Genomic DNA, 20,767 nt, shown 5'->3' on the forward strand with positions numbered 1-20,767 from the left:
CAATAGGCAACGCTCTTTAGCTGATTCATTTCCACGCTCAGTTGCGCGTCTGAGACTACGAAAACGTAGCAGTTTATCTTATCACCGTCGCCCGCGGAGGCATTCTTGGTGCGCTTGATCTCCAATGTTATACCATCCTGCGTATTTACTAGACGCAAACCCTGACCATGTAGGTCTTCGTCGTTCGTCGTGCGCATGTCGATCCACAGCGCGTACTTATCATTAAAGAATTCCTCAGGACTTACCTGGTCGCCAAACTTGCTCTTTGCCTCCCTATAGACGTCTTCAGGTTTTATTCCCTGGGAGTAAACCTTGTTTGGAACGCCGTTAACGCTTACCCCCACGTTAGTAATGTTGGGGTTGTGAAAGGCTTCGGAGTCGCGCTTACCAGCCTCGTAGGGTTTGGCAAACACCAACATCAACCCCGTGAGACTTCTTCGGGGGAGGTTAATACTTTGGTTAATAACCTCATCCGTCTTATCCAGGAAGCTGAACGTCTTATACATCACTACGTGGTCGTAAAGGAATGCCTTTCCGGAGCTGTATTCCATGCCAGCGCTACGGGCCAGCTCTTCGCTGTACACGGTCTCATACTGCAGCTCTAAGTTGGTAATAGAGTATGGGGTTGTTGTGGTAAGTGCAGTGCTTAGCCCACCAATGATGTTATTAGCATCTGCTAAAGTTACTTCAAACTGTAGCTCGGATAACTGTCTTGGGTAATACACACCGTGATTCGTAATCACCTCAAAGTCCAGTGGTATGACATACTTGCTACCATAGGCGGTCTTTATTCGCTTTGCGTCTGCCACTGCGGTTTCTCCGCTGCCGTCAGTAGGTTGCGTTTTCGTAGGTGTGCGGACCTTACGCAGAATGACACTACCAATTCCTTGTTCTATCCTTTGCGCGCGGTCAAATGCCGTTAACCATAAGTCTTTGTACGTGGTGTATAAGTCATACCTATTCAAATCTAATAGCGATTCCCCTGCGAACTTTACGCGCATCTTAGAAACAATGTTGCGACCCACGTTGTTAACGATAATCCTTTCATCTGTGGGGCTTGACTGTACCGCTAGGTCGAACCTTAAAGCCAAGGTACCAGGAACCAACACTAGGTTATCTGTTAGGCGGGGCACGCCTACATACAGCGTCTCCCCCGGCTTTGCGCTAGAAGGCGTGAATGTGACCCGGTGAAAGGTGCGTTCTGCTTTCAGTCCGCCAACCTGCTTAGGTAATACGTTGGGGTTTAACTTTGAGCTTATCATATATAATGGAAGTAGAAGGAACGGATTTTGACCCCCTTACCGAAGAAGGTCAAGTCGACATTAACGATGAAGAATTTGACGCATGGACCCAAGGCGCGGAAACCGACCCCCTAGTCTACGACGCAGCCCTAGAAAATAAGTATGGCAGCAGATGGGAACGCGCCAAAGCCACCTTAAGAGACATGTGGTCATCTAAAAAGCCTAACGAACCCATCCCCGAGTACTTGGAGCTTCAAAACATAGACGAGCCGGAAGCAGCCGCGCGGGAAACCGTAGAGTGGGCAAAGCAGGAGCTAGAGCTGCGCTACACCCACCTTGATGCTGACGAGGTAAGGCTCACAGAACGCGGAAACAAAGTCCTAATAAGCGTCCAAGACCTGAGATTTCCCGACAAAGACCGCTGGACGAAACCGCAACCCCTCTTTGATGAGAATGGTGACGTTAGGGGCGACGTCTTAAGATTAAAAGGCTTTCAGCAGGCTACTAGAAGCATGCTAGAAAGGTTGAGAGCCCTAACCGAAAGGGTTGAAATTGAAAAGCGTGCCGAGGAGCTGCAAAGGGAGTTAGAAAAAAGAGACGCAGAGTACGCAAAGCAAGGTCAACTACTCGCTGATGCTGAGAAGGGGTCCGCCCATCAAGATGAAAGAATGAAAGAAATGAGAAACCAGTTGGATAAAGCCCTGCGCGAAAGGGATAAAGCGCAAAGGGACCTGGAGGAGGCCAAAAGCTCTGGCACCTCAACGGAAGCGCTGCGGGAAACGTTGGAAGAAAGGGAGGAAGAATACATGAAGCAAAACCAACGGCTTGCCGACGCGCATAGGAGGGAGGTCGAATTTAAAAATCAAGAAATAAGCGAGTTGGTAGACCAAAGAACCCGAATTCGACTTGAAAGAAACCAAACCCAAAGGGCTCTTAACCTTGCCCTGCAGGAGTTGGACTTAACAAGAGACGATACCAAAAACCTACAAACCACCATAGCTGGCTCTTTGGTGGAAAGGCGGCGGTTGGTTGCCGAAATTAACACCAAGGAAGAACAAATCCGGCAAAGAGATCAGGCCATCGAAGACCTGGAGGGGCAAATAGAGCGGCAGCAAGAAGTAATCGAGGACCAAACTCGTACCGAGGAAGAAAGGGAAGCAGCTCAAAGGGAAGTGGAGGCCCTCGAGGTACGCCTTGCGGAATTGCGGGCTCAAAAGGAAAACCTGGAAAAGGAGTTGGGGCTTACCACCAAGGAAAAGGTAAAAAGAGCTCTGGTGAAGTATGGTATTCCGCTGGCATTTGCGGTTGCTATTAGCACCGTAGTAGGAGTTATCCTATCCGCGCTTAAGGCTACAGGCGCGGGCGTAAAGAAATTAGGCAATGGGCTGACGGACTTGGGAAAAAAGATGGCAGCCGGTCTTCCTGGGCTGCTGGGTTCGGTTGTTTCCTTGGCACTTAGGGCCGGCGGAGAACTGCTAAAGTTTGTGGGGAATAACATTTGGATCTTGGTCGTCGCTATTGGGGTGGTACTCCTGAAGAAGATGAAGGGTTAATCTTATCCTCGTGTATTATGTCGGGCTTATCGTCGTCAGGCATCCGAGGCATCCTCGATTGGGGATAAGTAAAGATAGTATTCGCGCCGCCCTGATAATGCGGAACTAGCGGCAGCACGCTCATGGTGCTAATGGGCTTATGATTCCAAATTTCATCGGGGTCGTTAACTAGTCGATTTACGTAAACTACGCTGGTGCTAAGCCTGCTATTTGGAAGAAGTTGTAGCTTAACATGCTTACAATTAACCACCATCTGAAACGTTAACACGTAAAACGCCTCAGCACTATATATGTATGGCTGCGCCGAAAAATGAGTAGGCTTTCGATTATTAGTCGACGTTCTAAAGGGTGTTAAAGGCTCGTTATTCTCATCTATTAACCTAAGCCCCATGCTAGATTGATACGCTGGGGAAAAGTTAATACTACAAACAATTAATGCAAGGCCTCCAACCTCAACCCACATTCCAATATCAATCCAGGTGCGATCAGCATACCGACCATCCTCTAAGTGATAAACGTAATTGGTTTCCCTCTGATGTGGATTCATATATTTAAAGGCTAAGCACCGTAAAAGTGCTTATGGTCGCGTGGTTATAATCCGTATCTCTTTGATTTTCTATACTATTCACGCAAACGCTCCCTGAGTCATCTACGCGTATTTGTAGCTTTACCTTCCCATGGCAATCGGCGACCATATGAAAAGTCCAAGTCGTAAGATTCTCGGCGCTATTCGCTGGCGGTTCTACGGAAAAATGCGTAGGCTCCCTGTTATTCGTTTTCGCACGCATAGGCTGCAGTACGCCGTTGTCATCCAGGAACCTGAAGCCAACGTTGGCATGGCTGCTTGTACCAATGCAAATACTACAAAGGATCAATTTCTTTCCCGAGTAATTCAAATTCACGGACATCCCCGTGACATCAACCCAAGATGCCTGGTTGTATTTTTTCTCGCCTGTGTAAGTCGTATAAACACAATCTACTCCAGCTACGTAGGGGTTGTTCATCGCCATATATAATAGCTCAGACCAATGCTTGCGACTGTTAGACCGGCCTTTAGTAACTTATGGTCATATTCCTCCTCCTTTTTAGGCGCTCGGTATGGCTTTGGTGGGTCTGCGGGCTTTGACTTAGGTTTCGACTTAGGCGGTAATAAACTTAAGTGTATCTTTTTAGGCTTATCGACAAAGTTGGGAATGCCCTTCGTGGTCTTATGGTTTATGTCGTTTATTCCCGGCTTCATATCAATCGTAGCACTTTTAAGTTGGTTGTTGTATCCTACTACGGAAGCAGTATTTATGGATAAATTACTAGGCATCAACAAGCAATATGGCGCTATTGCATAATCCAGCTTTTGCCTAGCATTTTCTATTGCTAACTTGTAGCGATTCGAACTTTTATCAATATCACCCTCCAAAATCGAAGTTTCAAATAAAATCAAGGATTCTTCTCGCGAATTCTGTGCGGTGCCACTATCCCCAACTATGTTCTTTAGGGTGTTCACTTGAGCTCCAAGGATGGTATACACGTAAGCTTCTATGCTACGGTCCAAGCGTCCACGACCAACCTTGGTTAACCCCTTGCCTACTTTAGGTATGAAATTAAGGTATTGCTTATCATGCTCATCGTTAACCATTTTAATAATCAGCGGATTAGCTCCACCATATTTACCACCCTCATCTTCGAATAAAGGTCCATCCCTCACTACTTTCGTTTCCCCCTTTGGACCCGTTAACATCCACGCCCAATTCTCGAGTTGATAATGGGTTTCGTTGTGCTAAGCCATGGTCCATTTTAAATTTAACGCATGAACCTCCTTATCACTTAACACATGCCCACCAATACCCCAATAAGCCCAAATGTGCCCCAAACCATTGTTAGCACCAGCAGTACATCGAAAATCCTTCCCTACAACACCAAAATCCACACAAATTTTATCATAAGCTGGAACATTATACTTATTATCTCTCGGATCAAACGCAGCACATCCCGGCAGCGCAATAACACCCATTTCATAAAGTATCCTTCGGACGGTAAAGTGAAAGTGAAACATAAATATCGGATCTTTCATCATATTAGCGCTTACCCCACAGCCACTGGTAGCACACCAAACCGCAAAGTTCAACTGCTGCGGCCAATAACGCATGTTAGGACCAATCGTCCATTCGTGGGCTTCTTTTGCCGTCTTATGAACAATGGGGACTTCTTTAAAGATATCTCGCACCTTTAACTCAAATGAATAGTCTTTAGAAACTCGCGCGTTCAACGTTAAGTCCATGTTTAAACGCTCGTCAAATGAAACCGCTGGCACTGGATAAGTGCTCGTGGTGGGTAAAAGCTCCTTCGACCAACCCGGCTTAGCCGTAGGCACAGGTGTGGCTGGGTGGCGTACAATCGTTAATTGCTGCACCTGATTACCTACTTGCTCCAGCTTTGAATGTTCCAAGTCCGCATTGCTGTACATTCTGGAGCCTTTAAAGTAAATCCCATCAGGTCTCCTTTCAAACTTACTGACGTCTGCATGTGGAAATAACTTCCTAAATGCTCTCCAGTTGGCATAATCCCGGTTGTCGTGATGTGGCTGCTCCTCAATATCATTCCCAAAAGCGTCGTACATTAGTATATATAATGGATGTTATACCATCAGCACCTCAGTTGTACCCAGATGTTCCCTATACTACACCTAACAAATTAAACGCCGAAAACTTCAGGCTCAATAAAGCAAATTTAATCCTGGCTTACTTGGAAGGGCAAACAAAACACTACGAAAAAGTTAGGAAGAAATACGTCAGAGCCCGGAGTACGCTACATAAGATTGCGATAACTTCAGGATCCATATCTGTTGTGTTAACGGGCTCCGGCGTTGCTACTTCGCTTACTGGGCCGGGAATAATTGTTGGAGTTCCTTTGGCCGGCGTTGGGGCAGCCTGTGGTATCATTTCGGCTGTTGCTACGGGCATCATGAAAAAGCTATCCACGAAAATATCCAAGCATGACACGACAATAGCTCTGTCTAGGGCTAAAGTAAATACTATTACCGACCTTGTTTCAAAGGCTTTGCGTGACAGAAAGATAGACGACGTAGAATTCTCGCTTATTCTGACCGAAGAGGAAAAGTACGAGAAATTAAAGTCGGACATAAGGAATAAAAAAACAGTCGTAAAAGATCTTTCCGAGGAATCTCGCAAAAAGATCTACCAAGAAGCGAAAGAAGAGCTTCAAAGAAAGCTTGCTCAGTAAATATCGTGACAGGGTTCTATTTACATATCGAACGCCGGCTGTCTGGTTCATATGCAAATTAAATATAATAATTTTCACATACATAAGCGTCCAGATGTGTCTGGCGTTCGCTTGTGATCGTGGGACTTTGGAGCTGGGGAGGCCTAAAGTCCCGAGTTCAAGCCTCGCTGTAGACGCATTTGGACCGGTTGCTGTGAGTGAAAAAAAAAGCCTCCCCCACTCACAGCAACCGTGGGGGGAGGGGTGGAAAGTGCGATTCAACCCCGCGATGGGGGGTTTCGCGATTGGAAAAGTCAGGGGGTGTCTCGGGACGCTGTCCGGAGTTCACCCTCTGGTGGGTCGTAAGAAAGATATATGTGTATGTACTAGAGGGCCTCTGGCGCGGGATGAAATGAGCCCCGTAAGCCCAAAATGCAAAAAACCCCACTGGGGATAGCTTGGTGTTCTGCGCGATGCATTCCCCAGTGGGGTTTCTGGCAAAATAAACGCCAGTTTTGCATTTTTATTTTCTCGGAATCCATCCTAACAGGGGGTGGTTGGGGTCTATTTTGTAAAATATTTCGTAAATTACGTCAGGATAATAAGGAATATCCTTATCCAACCGACAAAACATCCACTCGGCTTTTTTCATATCAGAAACCTCAGGAATAGACTTACCGGTAATTTCAGACAAAAGATAGGGAATAGCTTTGTAATATTTCCCTAGTTTTAATTTTTTCAGCGTTTTCCTTAGACTTTGTGGGGTTGGCTCTTCTAAGTGATCTATGATTTTCTTCCTTACTTCGTTGTTTAAATATACCGGTCGATAACCTTGGATATGACTCATCCGGTCCCTAAAGTATTTTATTCTCTTATAAGGTGTTTTCTTACGACCTCCATTGGCGTAATACTGCTCTCTGGTAGCATTTGGTACGGCATTACGAATATTCTTACCACACTCGTAACACTGTGCTGACGTGTCGTCTTCTATTTGCATTTTCTTACCACAACACCAGAAACCCTTGGGCTTGGGTATGTTAACTTTGGGTCTTAGACAAATTATACAGAAGTCATTGGTGAACTTTTTACATTCATGCATCGTATATCCAACAAAATATCTTAACCTCCATTTACGGTACCCATCGTTTCGACAACTAGCAGCAGTAAGGGAATCAGCGCGCGGGTAATACCCGACTCGGACGCTGTTACGTGAGCACGGGGAATATCCGTGTAATTCCGAGGGGTGACCGCGAGTCCCCCTTACTGCTGCTTTGGAGATATCTCTGAACTCTTTTGGAGTAGGTTTCCAACCATTCCTTTTCTTTGCGGCTAGGAAGTCCAAACTACGAGAGCTGAAGGCCTCGTCTGAGAAGTCTTCCCCAAGGGTTTCACAGGCGCTTAGGATGCGCTGGTGTTCGATTTCAGGGCGATACAAAGTGCCGTCTTGCGTCATAAACTGACTTCCTTCTGAATCCATCAACCAAATGGAGTTCTCGTCTATTAAATCTGCTAATGGAGAAGTTTCATAGACCTTAGTCTCTTTCTTGCTGGGGAATCTCAACTCCCTCCAAGCGTGTCCATTATGTTGATAAATGACTATGGGAGCTCCCCTACCACCATACTTATGCGTCCCCGGGTAAATGAATCCATCAGTGATGTCTTTCACATGTATGCGCCTTTCTAAGAGGGTCTCCAACTTCTTGATGTTGTCTATCGTTGCTCTGGCTTTATAGGTGGAGTTTTCCCATTTTCTTATGGCTTCTTTTCTCTTTGGGGTTAACTTACCACCACGGGAAGAATCCTCAAAGAACTCCCTCACCAACTTCCCAACGTAGTTACCGGGATGTCTCATCGGCCTGAGTCTCCTAACGTCTGGCTCTTCAATCTTATACGCGCCGTAGATAACTACAGTAATAGGATAAGCAACTTCATAGAATAACACGTCTATACCCACCATCGCACCAGTTCTTGTATCCTTGTTTAACACAAACAAGTTTCGCTTACCTGACGCCCGGATAGGATTACGACCCCTCTCTATCACCCAATCGCCATCTAGATACTTTATGAACGTCAATTCAAGACGGTAGTCACCTTCCGGCATTAAGTCGATTATTCCTTCAGCTCTTTCTTCGTCCATAATTTCTTCTATGTCTCCTTCTGTAAATGTCGTGAAGGCGAAGTCGGCATCCAAACGATCCAACACTTGAGTTCGTAACCTACGTACAGTTCTATTTCGAATGCTCGTGATGTTGTCAATCTATATCTAGGAAATATTTTAACCTTCGTTTGCGATCTTCGCAAACACAGCAGCAGCAAGTCCTTCCTCGTTGCTGTCGCCGGATCGCGCAAAGGGGGTCCCAAGCCCCAGTAATACCCGTGAAATTCCAGGTGCATTGCCGACGCTCCGCGAGTCCGCCTTACTGCTGCTAATTCAGCAAAATGCTCTTATAAGCAAATGTATGTGAACGCAACAGGAACTTTGCCAATTCCTTTGGCAACGTCATTTCGTTTGGAAAACCGAATTTTCTTGACCGTTTTCGATAGGGGAATCATGTTCAACAGCAAAGTTCCAGCTAAAATACGTCTTTCTAGTAGTTTTTACCTCCCCCGGCCCCTCCCCCCAGCGCTGGCTCTGTGTCCCAAACAATGGCTGTGGATGTTCTATACTCCACATTACATTGTGCCTTTAAACTCTTCCATCATTCACGTTAGCACACACCAAACTACATTGTCTAGTAGCCAGAGCTTCAAAGTAGTTGCTTCTTTTGATTTGGGGGCTGCAGCTAATGTACCAGCTGAGAAATTAAGGATTTTCTTGGGGGAGTCCTTGCTAATTCAGCAAAATGATCTTATAAGCAAATGTATGTGAACGCAGCAGGAACTTTGCCAATTCCTTTGGCAACGTCATTTCGTTTGGAAAACCGAATTTTCTTGACCGTTTTCGATAGGGCAATCATGTTCAACAGCAAATTTCCGGCTAAAATACGTCTTTCTAGTAGTTTTCACCTCCCCCGGGCCCTCCCCCCTGCGCTGGCTCTGTGTCCCAAACAATGGCGGTTGATGTTCTATACTCCACATTACATTGTGACTTTAAACTCTTCCATCATTCACGTTAGCACCCACCAAACTACATAGTCTAGTAGCCAGAGCTTCAAAGTCGTTGCTTTTTTTTTATTTGGGTGCTGCAGCTAATGTACCGGCTGAGAAATTAAGGATTTTCTTGGGGGAGTCCTTGCTAATTCAGCAAAATGCTCTTATAAGCAAATGTATGTGAACGCAGCAGGAACTTTGCCAATTCCTTTGGCAACGTCATTTCGTTTGGAAAACCGAATTTTCTTGACCGTTGTCGATAGGGGAATCATGTTCAACAGCAAATTTTCAGCTAAAATACGTCTTTCTAGTAGTTTTTACCTCCCCCGGGCACTCCCCCCAGCGCTGGCTCTGTGTCCCAAACAATGGCTGTGGATGTTCTATACTCCACATTACATTGTGCCTTTAAACTCTTCCATCATTCACGTTAGCACCCACCAAACTACATTGTCTAGTAGCCAGAGCTTCAAAGTCGTTGCTTTTTTTTATTTGGGGGCTGCAGCTAATGTACCGGCTGAGAAATTAAGGATTTTCTTGGGGGAATCCTTGCTAATTCAGCAAAATGCTCTTATAAGCAAATGTATGTGAACGCAGCAGGAACTTTGCCAATTTCTTTGAGCAGCAGGTAGGGGGACTCGCCAATTCCGAGTTACTAAACATTGAATTTCACGGGTATTACCTGCGTCAAAGGCCCCTCTAAATGTGTGCGTCCGCATCGGGAATTACCCACGCGATAATTCCTACCTGCTGCTGTGTTAAGGGTCGTAAACGAGGTTTAAAATATTTCTTAGATATAGATGGACGCTATCAGGAGCATTAGGAACAAAACTGTGCGCAGGCTGAGGACTCAGGTGTTGGATCGTTTGGATGCTGACTTCGCCTTCACGACTTTTATGGAAGGAGATACGGACGAGACCATGGATGAAGAAAGGGCTGAAAAAATAATCGACTTAATGCCAGAAGGTAATTACCGTCTTGAATTGACGTTCATAAAGTATTTAGATGGCGATTGGGTAATAGAAAGGGGTCGTAATCCTATCCCGGCGTCAGGTAAGCAGAACCTTTTTGTATTAAACAAGGATACGAGACCTGGTGCGATGGTGGGTATAGAGCGTTATTCTACGAAGTTGCTTATCCTGTTACTGTAGTTATCTACGGCGCGTATGAGATTGAAGAGCCAGACGTTAGGAAACTCAGGCCGATGAGACATCCCGGCAACTGCGTGGGTAAGTTGGTGAGGGAGTTCTTTGAGGATTCCTCTCGTGGTGGTAAGTTAACTCTGAAAAGAAGAGAAGCCATCAGAAAATGGGAAGACGTCACACGCAGGGCCGGAGCAACCATAGACAACATTAAGAAATTAGAAACTGCCTTAGAAAGACGAATACACGTGAAAGACATAACAGACGGGTACATTTACCCAGGAACTCACAAATATGGAGGCAGAGGCGCTCCTATTATTATCTACCAACACAACGGACACGCTTGGAGAGAACTTCGGTTCCCCAAGAAGAAGGAGACAAAGGTCTACAAGGCCTCGCCATTGGCAGAGTTAATACATGAAAATTCCATTTGGCTGATGGATCCCGAAGGAAGCCAGTTTATGACGCAAGATGGTACTCTTTACCGCCCCGAAATCGAACATTTACGCATCCAGAGCGCCTGCGAAACCCTTGGGGAAGACTTCTCAGACGAGGTCCTTAGCTCCCGCAGCTTAGACTTCTTAGCTGCCAAGAAGAGAAACGGCTGGAAACCTACCCCAAAAGAGTTCAAAGATATCTCCAAAGCGTGCGTAGAACACGGTCATGGAGGTCTTTGGAATATGGAGTACGACGAAGACGAATACGTCTCCTTAGACATGAAGCATTGCTATCCTGCGTCATTTAAAGGTCTTGGCGATTGTAAGGAATATTACGACCACTACGGACACCCAGACTCGCAGTTCTTTCGCGTGTCTTTAGATGGCAGCTACGACGCGCCAGCAACAGGGTTCGTCAGATTGACGTCTTGGAAGTTGGCTAAAGACTTGCATCCCATAATTTACGTTTGGTATGGCAAGCATTTACAGGAGAAAGAATGGATACCCATACCGCTGCTAAAATTCCTTGAAGAACGTACACTCCTGAAATACACAGCGCATGAAGCCATACTCTGCCATAGCGCCTTCACTAATTGGTTACCAGAACAGAACCCCACCGCCCGAATTGTCATAGGAAAGTTCACCCAGGGCGCTAAGGAGGGAGAGAAACACATGCAAAGGCGCCTAATAACAGACGAAGGTGAGTTAAGTTTCCTCATCAAGCGTGCCCATGACCAAGGAACCATGGTTTCCGTGGAGAAGTGGGACTATTTCATAGAAGCCGAGCAAAAAGAACGCAAATGGAATGCTTTATGCTACTACCAAGATCATCGACCGCAATATTACCATCTCCGCGCCAGCATGCTTGCCTACGCGCATATCAACCTTCTCGCAATGCTCCTGCGGTTTGACAAAGAAGATATCCCCCGCGTAGCCACGGATTCCTTATACGTAAAGCCTAGCGTGTTGGAAAAGATGAAGGAATTCTACACAAAAGACGAGTTGACGGAAAGTGGACAATGGCGCGTCAAAGATGAAGAGATCAAAGCTTGGAGAGGCCGCGTAGAATATCACGGAGAACACACCCAGGGCACCGTAACCCCCACTGCGGACCCCCTACCTTCAGTTGCGGACCCAATCTCTTACCAACGCTTCTCTTACCTCTACGGTACGGGAGGCAGCGGTAAGACCACGCGTGTGTTAGAACTCTTTCCTAAGATAAAGGTGCTAACTCCAACGCATCGTTTGGAAGGAGAACTCTGCGAAATGGGCCACGACGCTCAAACGTACCACAGCTTCTTTCGTTGGAATGGCCAAAAGTGGGTACCTGAAGCCCTCCACGACATACCTCCGGTGATACTTTGGGATGAGATTTGCACCGTTCCTTTAGAAATCCTCAAAGAATTCGTAGAATTCCTCCCTGGAAAGTGTCAAGTAATATTCGCCGGAGATCCCTGCCAGCCTCCTCCAATAGCCGGAGAGATGCCCCACGAATGGCTGAAAGATTTCGTAGACCATGCGGAGGAAATTAACACCGACTACCGCAGCAAGGATCAAATAAGAAACCTGAAACCGGAATTGAGGGGCCTCAGTGACGCCGAGCAATGCAAAACACTGCGCAAACGCGTACGAGCGAAGTCCTACGAGGACTTTCTATACGCCTGGCATCCTAAAGATCTGGTGCTAGGTAGTAAGCGCGCAGCACAGTCTCGCATACAGAAAAACCTCTTCAAAATACACCAACAGCGCTTCCCTACACATCCCGTGCCCGTTTGTTATAAACCCAACGACACCCGCATGCAGCGCCGCGACTTCTGCGTACCCGGTACCGACATCCAACTGCAAAATGCGCTAACGCATGATAAAGCCTGGGTACCCATAGGAAAGGTGGAAAAAATAATCTCCCATCCAGACTGGCGCTTGGGGTATTGCATGACAGTCCACAGCGCGCAAGGACTTACCATAAAGGAAACCTCATGGATCATAGACCAGCGGCTGTGTTGGAGCAACCTTATCTACACCGCCGTAAGGCGCGTAGAATATGCCAAACAGTTTAAAAAAGCCTGGGGGCCACAACTGCGTTACGACCGCACCCCAGAAGACATAGCAAAGGAGAACATTGCCAAGAAACTCCTTCACTACAAAAGACACGACGAGGAGAAGGGTCATGTCTTTCACTTATGCGTGGACGACGTCTATAAGAAAGGGGCAAGGTGTGCCAAATGTAACATACCTCTACTATGGAGGTTTGACCCAAATGACGATCAGCAGTTCTCCGTGGATCGTATCAACAACAAGCGCGGGCATTGCAGAGGTAACGTAAGACTGACATGCCTAGAGTGTAATCGGGCGCGTGGAGCAGCACTACTCTGAGTCTTTGGGGACTATGAGCAGCTCTTCCTTGACAAATCCACGACTTGGGCCATCTAGGTAATACAACACGGGTTGCCCTTCCTTGGTGACGGACTTCGAAATCTTATACGTTTCCAGGGACCAGTTAGGATCCGTGGCTCTCTTACTGCCACCTTCGAGTTCCCCCGGCTGATAGAGGTATCTGACCACTATGTTGCGGGGGAGCTTTTTTTCCTTCAGTCCGACCACCCTCGAACTTCTGACGTAGGACTTGTGTTCCACGAGTTTCTTTTTTATGGCATCCTTGGGTTTCATTCCCGTAGCCCTGGCCGCCTCGTTGTTCAAAGCCGCGACGACCTGGGGGAGCCTCTGGGTCCATTCCCTGTTGCGTTTGGAGGGATCTTCCAGCTCTTTCCAATACTGGTACCCAAAGAGACGCTCGGCCAGGGTCTTATTGAATCTTTCGACGATGCTCTGACCCCTGTGGTACTCAGCTTCAGCTCTCCTAATTTTAGTGCTGTGGTCTTTCAGGGTCTTAATAACCACGCCCATGAACTCTGTCCCCGCATCCACTTGCAGCAGCTTAGGCCATTTCAAAACGCGCTTATAAATCCTACCTAGGGCTTCTGCGACTTCCCCAGAATCCTTGCTGGTTATGGGTTCGGCGTCCTTGTATCTGCTTGCGATATCAACTACGGTCAAAGCGTATTTATAGGTCTTTTTTCTCACCTTGTCGTGCGGTAAGAAAAGCAAATCCGCCTGATGAATTTCGTTGGGGGTATTTACGGTGAAGCTAGGCCTGGGAATGTACTTAGGCACGGGAAGATAAACCTGCCAGAGGGTTTGTTTTTTTAGCCAGTTCTTAGCCGTTTCTTCTGATACACTGGACGCGGCTGCAAGTTTCTTAAAAGCCGACGCTCCTCTCCAATAGCCTTCAGGTCCATAGTAAATCCTTTTGAGTTTGTCCTCAGTTCGAACCATTGTATGAATTCCAAAACAAGATTGATCTTGCGTCCGTTGAAATCCACCGTCTTTCCGTCCACTTTAATGGTGATGTTTATGCTTTCTACCAAATTAGACAAGTCATAGCTTAAAGAAATGGGAGTGTATTCTACTGGGTCAAATGGATTACCTTTGGGCAGAAACTTGGACATAAGAGAAGACTTTTCTCCATTGTTGTAACTATGGACCAAGTCGCAATAGACTTCGTAAGAGGATGCGACTTTCCATTTCACAGGGATGGCTGTGTCGGTAATTGTCTTGCCTGAGGCACATAATAAAGATCCCAATGGGTCAAACTTTCCAAAAGTTACTGAATAGTTTGGCATATTATGTTTGAGAGTCATTTCGTGCGGCAATCCCGTGGTGAGAGTATAACCGCGCTTGGCGAGCTCCTTAGCAAGGGTGATTGGCGTGTAATGTCCATTGGGCAGCATTACGCCTTGATATTTGCCGGGCGCCTTAAGTACGGTGACCAAGGTATTGACTAAATTATACCAAGAATTGTACAAAGAACAACTAACCAGCCGAACCTTATGGGCTTTGATGGGGGGATTCAGATAAGTGGTAAAGTTATTCTTGTCGCTTTCCAAAAAGACGATCATATTTTACAGGGGACAAGTCCCCTTCGTTAGAAGGGGTAGGCAACAAAGTTACCTTCTAGACTAAGTACGCCAAAGCTACGCCTCCCGCCAGCCCTGCGACTCCTACGAAGACCAATTCATTGTCTTTTTGTTTCTTAGAAGGTTGGTAGTAATTCTTAAACTGAGGCCTTTTTAACCCCGTCGATGCCGCGGGATGTGCTTGCGCATAGAGCTTAAAGGCGTAGTCTGTGTTTTCGAAGTTCTTGTCGGCCTGCATCTTGTCTTGGTAATTCTTGTCCAACCAATCCCTGTAAGCTTGTCTTTTTTCATTCCAAGCCGCCACGTCCCTTTGATATTTCTCCAGCGCTAAGTCGTGTCTCTTTCTTTCGGCGGCTAATTCTCCGCTTTTGTCGCCTCTGACTAATCTATGCAAATACTGACCGCCATAATTAGCTCCAGTGAATGCTAAAGCTGCAATAACTCCGCCTGCGATTAAACTAGCCATTTATATTACAGGGGACAAGTCCCCTTCTAGAAGTAAGCTACGCTTACTGAGGAATGTACTTTTCCTTTCGTAGGTAATCCTTTACCATGATAGCCCCGCCAACGGCAGCGGTCATTTTAGCAAAATTAGCGAAGCTCTTGCTTGGGTCTTCAGTAAAGTCTTCTTTGAGCACTTTCTTACCTACCCAACCAATACCCGCAACGATGGAAGTAATAATAGCTGCTTCTTCAACAGTTTTCAATAACGCGGTTGACATTATATTACAGAGTGAGAAGGTTATTCCGCATGGGAATGACCTTGCTATTCCATTACGGGTATTTTGCTTCTAGGCTCCTGCCTCACATGCACGGCCTCTAATTCTACCTTTGGCTTTGCTGCCTTTCATTGTAAGTAAAGGCTACCTGCTGCTATGATGACTCCTAATGCGCCAATGACGTATCCCGGATTGATGGAGGATTCCTCTTCCACCTTTTCCTCTTTCTTTGCTTTGTTCTTCTTATTCATCTCTGCGAGCTTCTTTCCCGCAGCGACTCTGCCTGGAGATTTAGCCTTGGTAATCTTTTGCTCTGGTTCCTCCGCTTCCATTTATATCTAAGGACTTGAAGGACTTGATAAGTAACTTAATAGGACTTGACTAAGTACTTAAGGACGACTTGACTAAGTACTTGAGGCGACCTGGGTAATTCCTGAGGACGACTTGACTAAGTACTTGAGGCGACTTGATCAGGTACCTCAGCAAGTGCTGCCTGGAAGACCTTTTCAACGTCCCTGTCCTTCTTAAAGTCCTTCCAAGACGTCGTAAGTTCCTTCAAGTCGACATGCTGAGCTACGTGAAGTGCCGCAGAGGCGACTGCCATTAACTTACCGCACTTCAAAGACAACCACCCGCAGGTTATCTTAAGTTCTTGGGATATGACATAGTCATCTCTTATGTCCTTCTGTAGTTGCTCCACGTCGTCTATGGGCAGTGCAAGTCCAAGCAATTTAGTCGCAAGTCGGATAGCGGAGTCTGCTACGGCGTCCGTGGTCTTACTTGCAAGGGCGGCCTCATACCTCTTATGGAATTTCTTGACTTCCTCTTCCGACAACTTATTAACCTGCTCATGGGTAAGTTCCTTGCCTATCATTTCTTTGCACTTCCCCGAAGACACAAGGATGTTGAGTTGTTCCTTAAGGTTACTTTCATCTAGCTGTGTGGGGACTTCATCTATCAACTGCTCAATCTCCATATATGTTAGGAATCAAAGATCGCAGATTTTTATGGAATACGGAAACCTCAAAGAGAAGATCATTTTGGAATGGTGGTGCGTCTTTAAATGCCGCATGTATTCATGCAACTGTTCCTTGCTTATCTCGCCGCCGTAGTCGCTCAAGATGGTTTCCAGGTCAGACTTGCTCGGAGTATAAAATACGACAAGTGAACCTATGTTTTCCCTAAAGGGCTTAGAGACACTGGTAAGCTGTTGCGAGAGCAACCAAACGCTAATATTGTCATGCCTGCCGCTAAAGGCGAGTTTAACGAGCTCCGACGTGCGCCTCTTTAAGTCGTCCCCGCAGGCGATGTCATCCAGTATGAGGAGTGTCTGTGTATTTTTGGGGAATTGTTTATGCCAGAACTTAAGATGCCCAGATAACTCGTTAGGGTCTAAGATATCCACGAAGAAGTCATCATCTTTCACGCCTACGGCCGTCCAGGTGCGGTTGTTCACGTAGGTGGGGCAAAGTAGCACTATGTAGTCAAATCGGTATCTAAAGGGTCCTAATAGCTGCTCTACTACGAATTGGGTCTTTCCGCAGCCGGTGGGTCCTACTATCAGAGCGTTGCAAGGCATGTGATCTGGGTTCATATATTTCAGGCAACAAGTTGCCTTCTAGAAGCAAATTTATTTGCTGGTATATATGGAGGGTGCCTACACACCAGTGGAAGCAGTAAAAGCAATGGTTAACGTCGTCAAAGAGAAGTCAGACCTAGAGAGGACGGTCGAAATGCAAAGGGAGGAGATAGACCGGCTGAATGAACGCGTAAAGGAGCTTTATGAGGAAATGTGTGGTCTAAAGCGCGCAGAACGGTTTGGCGCGCTGATAACGATGGCAACATGGGCAAAGGAGTCAGTCGTGGACTTCATGCGCTACCCAATCTAATGTTAAGAGCTCCTAGAAACCCCCTCAGAATGTTAAATGGAGGTTAAGATATTGTTAAGCTGGGTCCAAGACTCCCGTAAGAAATGCCTCAGAATGTTAAGATATGGTTAAGACTTTGTTAAGGAAGGTCGGAAACTATCTCAAAAGATGCCTCAGAATGTTGCGTAGGGGCTAAGACTTTGTTAAAGAAGGTCGGAAACTATCTCAAAAGATGCCTCAGAATGTTAAATGGAGGTTAAAATATTGTTAAGGAAGGTCGGAAACTATCTCAAAAGATGCCTCAGAATGTTAAATGGAGGTTAAAATATTGTTAAGTATATATGGACTGCTTGAAATGTAAGAAGGTATTTAGTACCAAACAAAGACTGCAATACCATGTTTGGCATGGAGTTTGCACAAAGGAGCCAATCAGTAAGGCCTGCAATGACTGTAACAGGGAGTTCAGTACCTTACAGAAACTACAGCAGCATGTTAAGAAGGGTGTTTGCCGTAGGACAACAGAATGTAGTTACTGTGCTAAGGTTCTTAGTAGCCGCCAACGTTTACAAACGCATAAGAAAAAGCATGAAAGGACATACCGATACCTTTCAGAGAAGTACGATCTGGAAGGAGTGGATTGTTACCAATGCGGCGATCTGATGAATTGTGAACATAGAGATGATTACCTAAGGAATCAAATAGACTACTTTAGGAAGATAAGCAGGACATTACCCCGCTTTGATACCTTAGAAGGTGTCCCATGGACTAACAGGGAATATTGGAGGCAGCAATGTGAGAGATGTGGATGCGTGAGAGAGGAGGAACACATATTCAACTGTCTCTTAACAATTTAACATTCTGAGGTGGTTTCTGAGATAGTTTCCGACCTTCCTTAACAATAATTTAACCACACCTTAACATTCTGGGATGGTTTCTGAGATAGTTTCCGACCTTCCTTAACAAGAATTTAACCATATCTTAACATTCTGAGGCATCTTTCGGGACAGTTTGGTGGGTGGTTTAACAAAGTCTTAACCACATCTTAACATTCTGTGATGGACATACGATAGCATACGCAGCCGCCTTCCTAGTCTTTCAATATATGGACTGTATTACCTGCGAGATACCCAACGACTGCATTTTGAGGCCTGAGGTCATAGAAGTCATTAAGGAGGTCGTCAAAGAGCGCGCCAAGCAAGTTAAAAAAAAAGAGTCATCCTCGTCGCAGAGCGAAGATATGACTGTCTCTACTGCCGCCACACCTACTTAGGCGACGACTTTACCGGCCATTGGTGCAGCGCAGACCCTAAGGCGCTACGGACCATTGCCGACGCGCTTAACTGCAGAGGGGAGATGGAGTGACTCTTCTTTCGATGTCAAACTCCCACCGCCCGTTCTGCTTACCATGCGAGCGCAGATGGGTGAACTCCTCGCCCTGTATGACGTACCTGACTCTAACAGGCGCCCACAGGGAATACTCTATGCCGTCACCATCTTTGAGGACCAGCCGCAAGCGGTTGATATCCTCAAAGACAACGTAATTTTTTATTTCATACGCAATACCTTCTATTAGATCTCGCCAATGTATTTGCCTCACCATTATACCTATGGAATATCTTTAAATGCGTTTCCAGAGTCTGCGCGCTTTTAAAGCGCTTGCAGCACCACCTACATGGTAAACGCATTCCTCGTGCATACTCCGTGATGGCTCTGCAGATGTCGTCGTAATCGTTGCTGATCATTACTTTATAACCATTTATTTCGTATTCGTGCAACAGGCGACGTTGGTCCTCAGATAATACCCCATTGCCTTTAGGGGTCTTCAGCTCTACGCAAAAACCACGGTATCGCACGTGTGCATTCAAAATAAGAAGGTCGGGCTGACCGCGTTGGTAACCTTTCTGCCAGCACTTTATACGTTTCCCATCCGAGTCCTGCAATTCGCCTAAACCAGGGGTCACGAGCATTTGGGGGTAAAACCTGCGGATGTAGTCCACTACCTTTTTATGCAGGTCGAATTCATTTTCGATCTTAAATACCAACTTGTTTGGACCGTCAAACCGCTTTTCTATTGCATATCGACCGTCCTTACGCAGCGCGGGTACGACTTCCTCAAAGACCCAATCCTGAAATGCTTCTGCCTTTGGTAGCTTTGAGCTAAATATCAGCTGATACAACCCAGGTTCGGAAATAAACACGGAATGTGGGTGTATAGTACAAGTGTCGCGATTCACGACCCCTTTAACTCAGACAGCCTTTTCTTGTACTTATCCGAACGTGAGTAATTAAAGCATCTCTAGCATTGGAATATTCCAACGCAGCCGCCACCTCCTTTCCCCTGAAGTACAGTTCGTTGCCTTGCACTATGCATTGCAGTTTGGTTTCGTTTGTTTTGAATACGCGAAGCATATTATACATAAGGAATATTTTAATTTTTCGTTCACGAAAATAGTAGGCGACGCTCTTTAGCTGATTCATTTCCACGCTCAGTTGCGCGTCAGACACCACGAAAAAGTAGCAGTTTATCTTATCACCGTCGCCCGCACTGGTGTTTTTGGTGCGTTTGATCTCCAAAGTAATACCGTCTTGGGTGTTTACCAGCCGCAGGCCTTGACCGTGCATGGTTTCATCGTTGGTGGTGCGCATATCGATCCATAGCGCGTACTTATCCTTAAAGAATTCCTCAGGACTCACCTGGTCACCAAACTTACGCATTGCCTCCCTGTACACGTCTGCGGGCTTTATCCCCTGGGAGTAGACCTTGTTTGGAACACCGTTAATATTCACGCCGACGTTAGTAATGTTGGGGTTGTGAAAGGCCTCGGAGTCGCGCTTACCGGCCTCGTAAGGCTTGGCAAACACCAACATCAACCCCGTGAGACTTCTTCGGGGGAGGTTAATGCTTTGGTTGATAACCTCATCCGTCTTATCCAAGAAGCTAAACGTCTTGTACATCACCACGTGATCGTAAAGGAATGCCTTTCCGGCACTATATTCCATACCGGCGCTACGGGCCAGCTCTTCGCTGTACACCGTTTCGTACTGCAACTCTAAGTTGGTGATAGAATAGGGATGAATACTTCCGGTAAGTGCTTGCCTATGATGTGTCAATCTGTAAGATGTTTGTGGTATCTTGCTAGGGTCACTTCAAACTGTAACTCGGATAGCTGTCTGGGGGTAGTACGCGCCATGATTCGTATCACCTCAAAGTCCAGTGGTATGACATACTTAATGCCATAGGCGGTCTTTACCTCGTCGCGTCTGCTACTGCGGTTGCTCCGCTGGAGCGGTAGGCTGCGTCTTAGTATCACTGCGGACCTTACGAAGAATGACGCTTCCAATTCCCTGCTCTATCTTTTGTGCGCGGTCAAAGGCCGTCAACCACAAATCTTTGTACGTGGTATACAGATCGTACATGTTTAGATCCAGCAGGGTCTACCCCGGCAAATTTGACCCTCATCTAGAGACTCTTTACGCCTTGTCATTTACTGTTAATTCTATTTTTGGTGCTTGGCTGTATTGTTAGGTCA

This window comes from Actinia tenebrosa, unplaced genomic scaffold (genome assembly GCF_029948245.1).
Source record: "Actinia tenebrosa isolate PJP-AT-01 unplaced genomic scaffold, QUT_ActTen_1.0 PGA_scaffold2__45_contigs__length_23673736, whole genome shotgun sequence".
In the NCBI taxonomy this organism is placed as follows: domain Eukaryota; kingdom Metazoa; phylum Cnidaria; class Anthozoa; order Actiniaria; family Actiniidae; genus Actinia; species Actinia tenebrosa.